Source organism: Lolium rigidum, chromosome 1 (genome assembly GCF_022539505.1).
Source record: "Lolium rigidum isolate FL_2022 chromosome 1, APGP_CSIRO_Lrig_0.1, whole genome shotgun sequence".
NCBI classification, from domain to species: domain Eukaryota; kingdom Viridiplantae; phylum Streptophyta; class Magnoliopsida; order Poales; family Poaceae; genus Lolium; species Lolium rigidum.
The window spans coordinates 290,856,662-290,868,079 of NC_061508.1; positions in this window are offsets into that span (position 1 = coordinate 290,856,662).

Consider the following 11,418-nt stretch of genomic DNA (forward strand, 5'->3'; position numbering starts at 1 on the left):
GAGGCGATGCTCGACGCAGCGTAGCTTGGCCGGAGGAGGACGGAGGTGCTCGAGCGCGTGGTGTCCCGGCGATGCCGGAGCGCGGTCACCGCGCGTGCCGGCACGTCCCGGCCAAGTTTGGGCGCGCGCGTTCGGCCAATGCCAAGGCTTGGCGATGCTCGGGCTGCGTACGGTGAGATGCCCGGTGATGCCAAGATGCTCGGGGACAAGGAGAAGAGTTGAGAGGAGGGCTAGCGAGAGGGATGCCAAAGTTGGCCGGGTGTGCTTGACATGGAAGCTTTCTCTCACTTTTCCACTTTAACCAGCCATGGCAAGTACTGGACTAGAGGCAGGGATCATAGAGAGGGCTGATGATCACAAGGTAGAGCTGGTTTAGGCAAGAAACCACTGGATAATAGCATGTAACACTAAAGTGAAACATAGCCTGCCAAGTGTTTGATGAAATGGCCGCAAGAAACTTTTGTTTGAATTTTGGTTTTTCTTTTTGGTGGATCTCATTTATATAATTAATGTGTTGGATTGGTGGTGGTTTTGGTCAATTTGGAGTTGTTTTGCAAAATGGCAAGTGACATGATCTTCTCTTTATTTCAGCATCACTACTTGTCACCTTGTTACTGGTCAACCTAGTCAACTCTAGCCATGGTGGTCAACATCAAAGTTCCTCACCTTGACATGGTATTGGATGACATGTCTTTGGTTGACCAAATTTAGTTTAAGAATTGAGAAAACCAGAGGGGTAAAGTAGTGAAGAAATTATTTTTGGGCCATATGACCATTATCATATGTATGAAGAAATCTTGATTTCCTTGTGTTTGATTCTTGATCCAAGGATGCAATTGTGTTAGTTTATCATATCTAAGTATTTTACAAGCAAGGAAGCAAGCAATTATGGCCTTGGGTGAGGATTTGCAATTTGGCATAAAGTGTATGTAAGTGAAATATGGGTTTTTTCCATTTTCTTCATTTCTTCTCAAACTAGGATTTGATGATCTTTGGTTAGGGTTCAATAGCAATTGATAATCATACTAACACTCATCATGGCAATTGCACATAAGAAAAGCACTCAAATGCATAAAACTATATGTGGCACTATATGCATATAAAAAGTTTTTGTTAATTGCAAAATTTTAGTTTGGGGAAATTGTCTTTCTTGTTTATTATTGTTGAAACTTGGGATGTTACACTCTCATTAGAAAACCACTCAAAGAAACTAAACAAGTATATACAAGTATCCAGCAACCATAATATGCAAAGAATGAGTGATGCCGGTATACCTCCCCCCAAGCTTAGGCTTTTGTCCTAAGTGGAGTTCAACCCCATGGTTCCCATGAAGTAGCACCTCCGTAGTACGACGAAGATGGATCATATTCCGGGTATGTGCTGGAAGAAGCACCCGGATACGTGAAGGTGTAGTCGTAGGAGGGCTCGGCGTCCTCGGAGTCATGCTGCTGGTGGAAGCCGTGTATCTTCAGCTGCTCATCCACCTCCTCCTTAGAGCGCGACCATGGTTCCCTGTCAATACTGAACAAATCTGGCTACGGCAAAGGGACTTCCCTCTCTTCCCCGTCAGCAAACAACATTCCATAGACAATATTATCTAAACTAGAGTCAGCTGTAACAAATTGATGACTCTTCATAGCAGCAATATCAAGCCTCATAGGAGTTATTTTCACATCAGTAGGGTTAAGAGGAAGATCAAGATATGCTAAAAAGCGCGATGCAATAATTCCTCCAAATATGGGCCCCTTGTTAGACAAGCGGCGAGCAACAAGGGCACCAAGATGATAAGGTGTGTCCCCAGTGAGTGCAGCAATCAAGAAAGCAAGATGATAGCTAGATATATTACTAGTGTTCTCCCTACCAAGAATGCTAGTAGCAATGTAATAAGCAAAATACTTAATGGCGGGGAGTTGAATGTTTCTTATCTTGCCACGTTGAATGGTGCGACAATCATCATTGGTGATTCCTCGATAGAGCTCCAGCAATTCCTTGGGGTTGTCCTCAATCTTCTTTGCTGTACCTACAGGGGCAATATCCAATGCAGCACAAAAATCTTCCAACTTCATAGTAATAGGTTTACCATAGATCTTGAATGCAACTGTCGGGCGAAAGTGCTTGTTGTTGAACTTGAAGCTCTCCACAAAGATTTTAGTGAGCGTGTAGTATTGCTCACTCTCATCTCCCATCTAGGTGGTTAAGCCTGCCTTACCGACGAGGGTCAAGAAATCATCCAACAACCCTGCATTCTCAAAAAGTCATAACATGGGAAGGATGAAGCGTTAGGGACTCCATTGTCCTCTTCGGGTGCGAAGCTCGGTGCGATGAGGTCCTCATTATAGGATTGCCCGAATCGGGTGGATGACCTTGAGGGCCTCCCCGTGCTCGTCGTCTCTCTTTCAAACACTTCTCCAAAGTTGTGGTTATCCATCTTCCTTTTCTGAAATTTTTCAACAAACAATATAAAATTTGATTTGGTGACATATAATTGAGGGAAACTACCATACGAACTTGCTAGAGTACTAATCATGCATCAAAACTAGTTTCTACCACTTAGAACAAGTATGCAAGCTCACTAAACATGTTACCTACAGCAGCAAAATATTCAAGATATACTCCACCAAACAAAATTCTACTTGGATAATCGGAGGAGTCACATACCGGAGAGCAAATGTGCCAAATTTCAGACGAAATCTGGGCTGAGCAAAGAGATCGAGAAATCTTGAGCTCTTGAGCAGAAACGCGAGTGAGAGGAACCCGGTGCGAGTTTTTTCGGGAGAGAGAAGAAAGTGGGAGGAAGAGATGAAGTAGTGGGGCAAGGAGGGGCCCACACGCCGTGGTGGCGCGCCCCTTCCTTGGCCGCGCCGGCTCCGTGGGGTGCCACCCTGGGGTGCCCCACTGGTCATCCCCAGGTGTTCCCAGGTGCCTCGTTGAAAAATAGGACCAATGGTATAATTTTTGTGAATTTTTGAAAACTTTGAAAAATGCACATTTCTGGGTGTCAAATTTATTATTACTGGGCAGAAAAAGATTTTGAAATCTCTAATTAACTAAAGAACTTTGCAAAACAAAAGTGCTATAGCAAGTAGAATAAGTAGAGGAAGAAAGAGATGTTGTTCAGTTCCTCTATGCATATAAAATGAATTTGTTAACAAGGTTGATCAAGTCTTGCCACCAAATAAATTTTACATAACATAAGAAGAATTAAACCTCAAATCAATCATGTTACCTTGTATTGTATTGATATGGATCCAATCACAAGAGTTTGATATTCTTCTTTAGGCTCATATATTGGACAATCAATAGTTCCCACTTTGATAGTTCTTACATTAGAAATTGTATTAACTCCATATGCTTTCTCAATCCTCTTGGGAAAATAAACGGTATGCTCCTTGTCATCGACATTGAAAGTAACTTTTCCTTTATTGCAATCAATAACAGCCCCTGCGGTGTTAAGAAAAGGTCTCCCAAGAATAATAGACATATTATCATCTTCAGGCATTTCCAACACAACAAAATCAGTTAATATCAAGCAGTTATTAGTAACTTGAATAGGAACATCCTCACATATACCAACAGGAATAGCAGTAGATTTATCAGCCATTTGCAAAGATAAATCAGTCGGTATCAACTTATCTAAATAAAGTCTCTTATAAAGAGAGAAAGGCATAACACTAACACCCGCTCCCAAATCACATAGAGCAGTTCTAACATAATTATTCTTAATAGAACAAGGAATAGTCGGTATACCTGGGTCGCCAAGCTTCTTTGGACCCTTACCATTGAAAGAGTAATTAGCAAGCATAGTGGAAATCTCCTCATTAGGAATTTTCCTTTTGTTAGTGACAATATCTTTCATATACTTTGAATAAGGAGGCAATTTAATAGCATCAGGCAAAGGTATTTGCAGAAACAAAGGTTTCATCCAATCACAAAATTTATTATAGTGTTCTTCTTCCTTTGATTTTAGTTTCTTAGCCGGAAAAGGCATTTGCTTTTGAACCCAGGGTTCCCTTTCACTACCATGTTTCTTAGCAATAAAATCTTCTTTAGTATACTTTTTATTTTTAGCATGCTTTTCAGGTTCTTCTTCAACCTCTTCTTTATCGAAGCATCATTCTTATCATTATCTTTATCATGTTCATTACCACTTTCAGTTTCAGCATCAGAAATAGAAATACTATTAGGATCATTAACAGGCTCAGAGGATTCTACAACAGTTTTATGTTTCTTTTTCTTAGATGGAGCACTAGTTTCAGTTTGTTGAGAATCTTGTTCAACTCTTTTGGGATGCCCTTCAGGATATAGATGATCCTGGGTAGAAACACCGCCTCTAGTTGTTACTTCATAAGCATGTTTTTCTTTAGAATTATCTTTTAACAAGTCATTTTGCACTTTAGTGAGTTGATCAATTTGAGTTTGAACCATTTGAAAATGTTTAACAATCATCTTAACATCATTGAAGGTTCTCTCCACAATACCATGCAATTCACTAATAGCTCGAGAATTTTCCATTAAATGATTCTCTACTCTCATATTGAAATTACTTTGCTTAACAATATAATTATCAAACTCATCTAAGCATTGAGCAGGAGGTTTTGAATACGGAATATCTTCTCTAGTAAAGCGTTCAAGAGAGTGTACCTCAATCATGGATGAAGGGGGAGTGATCTTACATAAATCTTCTAATGGAGGTAAATTCTTGACATCTTCGGATTTAATACCCTTCTCTTTAAGAGATTTCTTGGCTTCCCTCATATCTTCATCATTTAATTTAATCATACCCCTCTTCTTCAATATTGGTGTCGGGGTTGATTCAGGTGTAGACCAATCATCATGATTCCGGCCTATTCTCGCCAATAATTCTTCAGCGTCGTCTGGAGTTCTTTTCCTGAAAACACAACCAGCACAACTATCCAGGTATGCCCTAGACTCAATGGTTAGTCCACTATAAAATATATCAAGTAAATCATGCTTTTTCAAATCATGCTCAGGCCGAGCTCTAATAAGAGAGCAAAATCTAGCCCAAGCCTCAGGCAATTTCTCTCCATCTTCCTGATCAAAATTATAAATTCTCTGCAAAGCAATATGTTGAGCACTAGCAGGAAAGTATTTCCGGAAGAAAACATCAAGCAATTCTTTTGGACTATTAATAGAATCAGGTGGCAAACTATTATACCAAGTTTTAGCATCATCCTTTAATGAGAAAGGGAAAATTTTAGAAACGAAATAAGTACGCTTCTTAACATCATCAGAAAACAAGCTACTAAGAGTAGATAGCTCAATCATGTGTTCTACAGCACTTTCTTTTTCAGTACCACAAAAAGGTGTTTTCTCAACAATAGATATATGAGATAGATCAAGAGAAAAATCATAATCCTTATCCTTAATGTTTATAGGAGATGTGGAAAATTTAGGATCAGGAGACAGTTTATATCTAACAGTATGTTGCGCAAGCAACTTTTTAATTTTTCTTGCATCAGTAGTAGCATTGCATTTATCAATAAAATCATCATCAAGTTCTACATAATCCTCATCAAGATCATCACTAGAGTATTCAACAGACTCAGGTGAATTAACAGGTGTAGCAGCATTTTCATTAGGAATTTCAGTACTTTCAATTTGTCCAGACCTAGCAATTGTAGCATCTAGAAAAGATCCCAATGAACCACTATCATCAAGCACAACAGAAGCATCATCAATATTATAAGAATTTTCAGATCTAGCAGAAGTACCAGCATGTGAAGCTTGTGGTGGTGAAACAAGTTTATCTATCACAGATGGTGAATCAAGAGCAGCAGAGGTATTCAGAGTTGTACCTTTTCTTGTAGTGGATGGTAATATGGCGACTTTAGGATCGCGAGGTTTACCCATGATGGAGAATTTGCAGCGAACAATATCAATCCAAGTGAACTTCCAAATAAATCTATGCTCCCCGGCAATGGCGCCAGAAAATAGTCTTGATGTCCCACAAGTATAGGGGATCGCAACAGTCTTCGCGGGAAGTAAAACCCAATTTATTGATTCGACACAAGGGGAGACAAAGAATACTTGAAAGCCTTAACAGCGGAGTTGTCAATTCAGCTGCACCTGGAAACAGACTTGCTCGCAAGAGTTTATCAGTAGTAACAGCTTTATAGTAGTAGCAGTAGTGAAATAATAGCAGCAGAGTAACAAAGACAGCTGTAGTGATTATAGTAAACAACATGATTAAAATACTGTAGGCACAGGGATGGATGAACGGGCGTTGCATGGATGAGAGAAACTCATGTAACAATCAAAGCAGGGCATTTGCAGATAATAATAAAACGGTATCCAAGTACTAATCAATCAATAGGCATTTGTTCCATATATAGTTGTACGTACTCGCAATGAGAAACTTGCACAACATCTTTTGTCCTACCAGCCGGTGGCAGCCGGGCCTCTAGGGAATCTACTGGAAATTAAGGTGCTCCTTTTAATAGAGCACCGGAGCAAAGCATTAACACTCCGTGAACACATGTGATCCTCATATCACCGCCTTCCCCTCCGGTTGTCCCAATTTCTGTCACTTTGGGGCCTCGGGTTCCGGACAGCGATACGTGTATACAACTTGCAGGTAAGATCATAAAGCAATGAATATCATCATGAATCGATAACATGTTCAGATCTGAAATCATGGCACTCGGGCCCTAGTGACAAGCATTAAGCATAACAAGTTGCAACAATATCATAAAAGTACCAATTACGGACACTAGGCACTATGCCCTAACAATCTTATGCTATTACATGACCAATCTCATCCAATCCCTACCATCCCCTTCAGCCTACAGCGGGGGAATTACTCACACATGGATGGGGGAAACATGGCTGGTCGATGGAGAGGCGTCGGTGGTGATGATGGCGATGATCTCCTCCAATTCCCCGTCCCGGTGGAGTGCCAGAACGGAGTTTCTGGTCCCGAGACGGAGTTTCGCGACGGTGGCAGCGTAATGGATGGTTTCTGGCGATTTCGACTAACCCCCGTACGTTTTTAGGTCGAAGGCATTAAGTAGTCCGAAGGAGGGCGTCGGGGGCCAGCCGAGGCGGCCACACAACAGGGCGGCGCGCCCCCCTCCTGGGCCGCGCCGGCCTAGTGTGTGGGGCCCTCGGGCCCCCACCTGGCTTGCCCTTCTGGCTCCGTCAATATTCTGGGAAAATAGGACCTTTCGCATAAATTCCGAGGAATTTCCTGAAAGTTGGATTTCTGCACAAAAACGAGACACCAGAGCAATTCTGCTGAAAACAGCGTTAGTCTGTGTTAGTTGTATCCAAAATACACAAATTAGAGGCAAAACAATAGCAAAAGTGTTCGGGAAAGTAGATACGTTTTGGACGTATCAAGGATCTTTCATTGTGAGCAAGGCTCTACACAATGATGCCTACTACTTGATCGATGCACAGGAATCAAAGAAGGGCAAGGCGGACAGGTCAGGAGAGGAAACCAAGCGCCCATGGAACATAGCACTACTGCGTCCTTTCTATTCCTGAAGTTGTGCTGTAAGGAGTTCTTTTTTGTACCTTATATGCTATGAATAAAAGATGCCGGCACCTCGAATGAATATCGGGGACTGCCTCTACCGAAAATTGCATGTAATGTGTCTATTTTTTCAGTTTACCGGTTGCTTGGTGAACATTTTTTCTTTCCGGTTTAGTAACGTGCTAAACCTACCGGAGTCTTCGACTTTGCTGTTGTCCGCAGACCGGCTTCATGGCAAGCAAGATAGACCGGTAGGAATTAAGCAGGCGAAACACGAAGAGGAGGAATGGGAACAATCAATCCGGAAAAAGTTTAACTAACCCCGGTTATACCGGTTTTTTGTGAAAATTTCGAACTCTTTCTAAGTTCAAGAAAATGCTTGCTTGGCAAAAGAACTTTGTAACTCATACGCCAAAAAACCTAGAGAGGTAGGCAAAGGCAAAGCAAAAGAACCAAGTGTGCATCGGATTGGATGCCGAAATAATTTCGGAATCCTCACGGTGCAAGATCAAAGCAAACGATATGCAAAATGCTAAGTTAGCACATAAAACTTAACTTAATTAGTTACCGGAAAGAAGATACCGGCATAACTGTTGTAGCACAACCAAAAGGCATGATGAGTTTTATCTTACATCTTAAACCCCGGCATTCCGGGGTAGAATTTAATGAGCTTAAAGTTTTGAGGCAACAGATATAAGGAACACAGGATAAAAGGTTCAGGCAATGGGAGGCTGCGCGCCGGCCTCAGGAGCTTCCGGAGGAGCATCGCCTTCTTTCGGATCAGCCGCGTCCTCTTCGGCATCCTCATCCTCCACATCCTCGACGACTCCTTCGTCGTCGGAAATTGCATCCTTGACGTCGGGGGGGAGGAGGGATGAAGGTGCGCACGTGGGCGAACTCGGCAATGCGGTAGGCGCGGTCCTGGCGCTTGGCGACGCGAGCCGGATCCTTGTCGGCAGGCGAGTCGCCACGGAGGGCGTGGAAGGCGTCCAAGTCCAGGTCGTCATACCAGGAGCAGGCGATGCGCAGCGCTGCATCCGCCCCGGCACGAGCCGCTGAACACCTCCACTCGCGGATCCTCCGGCCCGCGTCCTTCAGGCGGTCGGCGACGAGCGAGATGTTGTCAGGAACCGGCTCCCCAGGCCAAAGCACCTTCAGGATTTGGATAGCCACTTCCGGAATATCAGCAAGATGCCGATCCACGGAGCGCATGTGCTGGACCCGGGCGGAAAGCGCGACCAAGTGGTCATATGGATCCCAGGGCGCATCCGGGTTGGTCATTTCTTGTTCCGCCCTGCGTTCTGCCACCTTCTTGTGGGCATGCGCCTGGGAGTCCGGAAAGAGCCCTGCAAGAAAAAAGAAACAAGATAAGGACATGCTACCGGAAGATATAAGCTTATAAGCAAGAAACGGAAAACAAAAAAGGCTTACTGAGGGCCAGCGCATCGGTCTGTACAACCAACCGGCCGTACCCCCTTTGCTCATCCTTCAGGAGAGCAAGCCGGTCCTGCGCTGCCTTCCGCGCCACGGTCTCCTCCTCCAGCTCCGTCCGCAGCACAGCAGTGGAGTTCGTATACTCCTTCAGCGATTCATCCAGTTTAGCTTCTGCTGCGGCTGTGGCCTCCTGGAGCTCCCGCGCGTGTCGGAGCTCAGCCTGCGTGGCCTGCTCCTTCACTTCGCGATGCGCGGTGATTAGCTGCTCCTTCTCAGCTGAAATCCGAAAGAGAAATGTTAACAAAAAGATACCGGTAGGATGCAGAGAGGCAAACCAACCGGAAAGAAACGGTACCTTGAAGCGCGGTGAGCTGAGCCTTGAGGGCCTCGATGGAGGCTTCCGGAACAGCTGGAGTGCAAAGAGTTTATCAGTACTAAAAGGAAAAAATGCCGGTAAAAAGAAGCCGGAGGCACAAAAACTAACCTTGGCACTTGCCGTGGGCCTCAGGAAGCTCCCGGTGCTCCCACAGCAGCTCCTCAAAGAGCTGCTTCCGGGTGTCCAGCGTGGTCTGTTCAAGTTAGAAAGGTTCTCGGTAAAAAAAAAAAGGTGCCGGCAAAGAAAACAAAGTTTCGCGCTAAGTGTTGCGCTCTCAACCCGAAACTCGGGGACTGGCTATGCCGGTTTTTTATGTTTCAAACAAAGTTTCGCGCTAAGTGCTACGCTCTCAACCCGAAACTCGGGGATTGGCTATGCCGGTTTTTTATGTTTCTAACTAAGTTTCGCGCTAAGAACTACGTTCTCAACCCGAAACTCGGGGACTGGGAGGATATACATAATCTTCAAGTTTTGGAAAGAAAACCGGCAAGAATGTAAAAGAGTTTGAGGTTGTGCAGCTTACCGTCACGTTGGTGCTGGCGTCGTGCCAAGCGTTGTCGAACTCTTTGGCCGCGTGCCGCAGCCGGCCAAAATGCTGTCCGGTGCTGCGAGGGCCAGAGGGGTCGACCACCGGAAGCTTATCCTTGCCGAGGCCCCGCGTCGCCGGCGTCAGATCCACCTGATTCCTCTTTTCAGCGTAATCGAGCAGGTGGCCCAGGTCAGCTCCTTGGCGCTGGAACTCTGTGATCCGGCCTACCTGGGCAGAGGCCGTCTCAGAGGCAACCACAGCGGCGCGGCCGGCATGCAGAGCGGTGGATGCGGTCACCACCGCAGCGAGTTGCTGGGCGGTGGACTTGTCGCCCTCTGGTGGCGTGGGCTTGGCGGAGACCGGCTTCCCAGTGGAGGTTGCCGGAGGAGGAGTTGGCGTGGTCTTTGTTGGCGCAGGAGCTTCGGGAGCGTCCTTTGCCGGAGCGGAGCTTGCCGGCTCGGAAGAATCCGGCACGGCCTTGGAAGGGGAGGAAGGAGCCTTCTTTTTCTTCTTCTTCTGGACAGGAGGAACCAGAGGTTCCGCCTGCCCGGCATCTTCGGTGCCGGCGCCGGTGTTGTTGGCGCCGGTGTCTTGGGCTTCAGGAGGGGAGACAAAGTCCTCCTCCGCGCGGTGATCTAAAGATTTAGGGGCCGCGCGCCCCGAACTTGTGTTGCCCCCAGAGGGGAGGCAGGAGGATTGCCGGCACCATATGGTACCGGACTTCGCTGAGGAGTAGTCGAGGTCCTGGTGGCGTCCTCAGAAGTCTCCGGCCTCATGCCAGAGGCGCTCTTGGAGATCTTCAGGGCAGGCCTGGAAAGATAGAAAGGGAACAAGTTCAGAAAAGGCAACCGGAAAAAGAGAATCAGAAAACAAAGAGTCAAGAGAAAAATAGAAAGTGAAATCGGAAACTTACCCGGTAGCCACCGGCATCTCCCGTTTCCGGTAGCGCTTGATGGTGACCGTCTTGCCACCGATCTCCATCCGGGAGCGCTTAGCCGGAGGAGCCTCGCTGGAACCGGCCTCGGGCGTGGGCGCCTTCTTCTTACGGCCTTGGGAGGCGAGCTTCTCCAGAAACTCAGCCCCAACCTCGGCCTGGAGTGGGGTGATGTGCTCCACGACATGTGGTTTGGCGTTGGCTGAAGGAGCGGCTACAGAAAGATGATACATAAGAAAGCGAAAAGAGCAAAATTCCTTAAGTATAGTAACCTCATCATCAGAGCCCTTGCCAGAAAAGTTACTGGGGCGTGAGGTGTGGGTGCGGCCCATCTTGTTCTTGGTCCAGACCACGTAAGGGTCCGGATCTGCTTCGTCCAAGTAGCGCCTCTCGCAAGGGCCTCGGGCTTCAGCGTCGATCCGAGGAAACCGATCGCGGGCCTGAAGAAGAAAAAGATAGTTAGCTACACATCAAAAGTATACCGGAAGCACAATCCGGATTGCTTAAGTTCTTACTTCGGCAGTTGGGGGATTCTTGGCACAAAGAGGAAGAAAGCCCCACTCCCAATCTAGAGGCATGTCCGTGTTACAAATTTGCCTGGCCTTGAGCGCTATGTCCTCTTTGCTCAGGGGCAAGCCGGTGATTTTGGT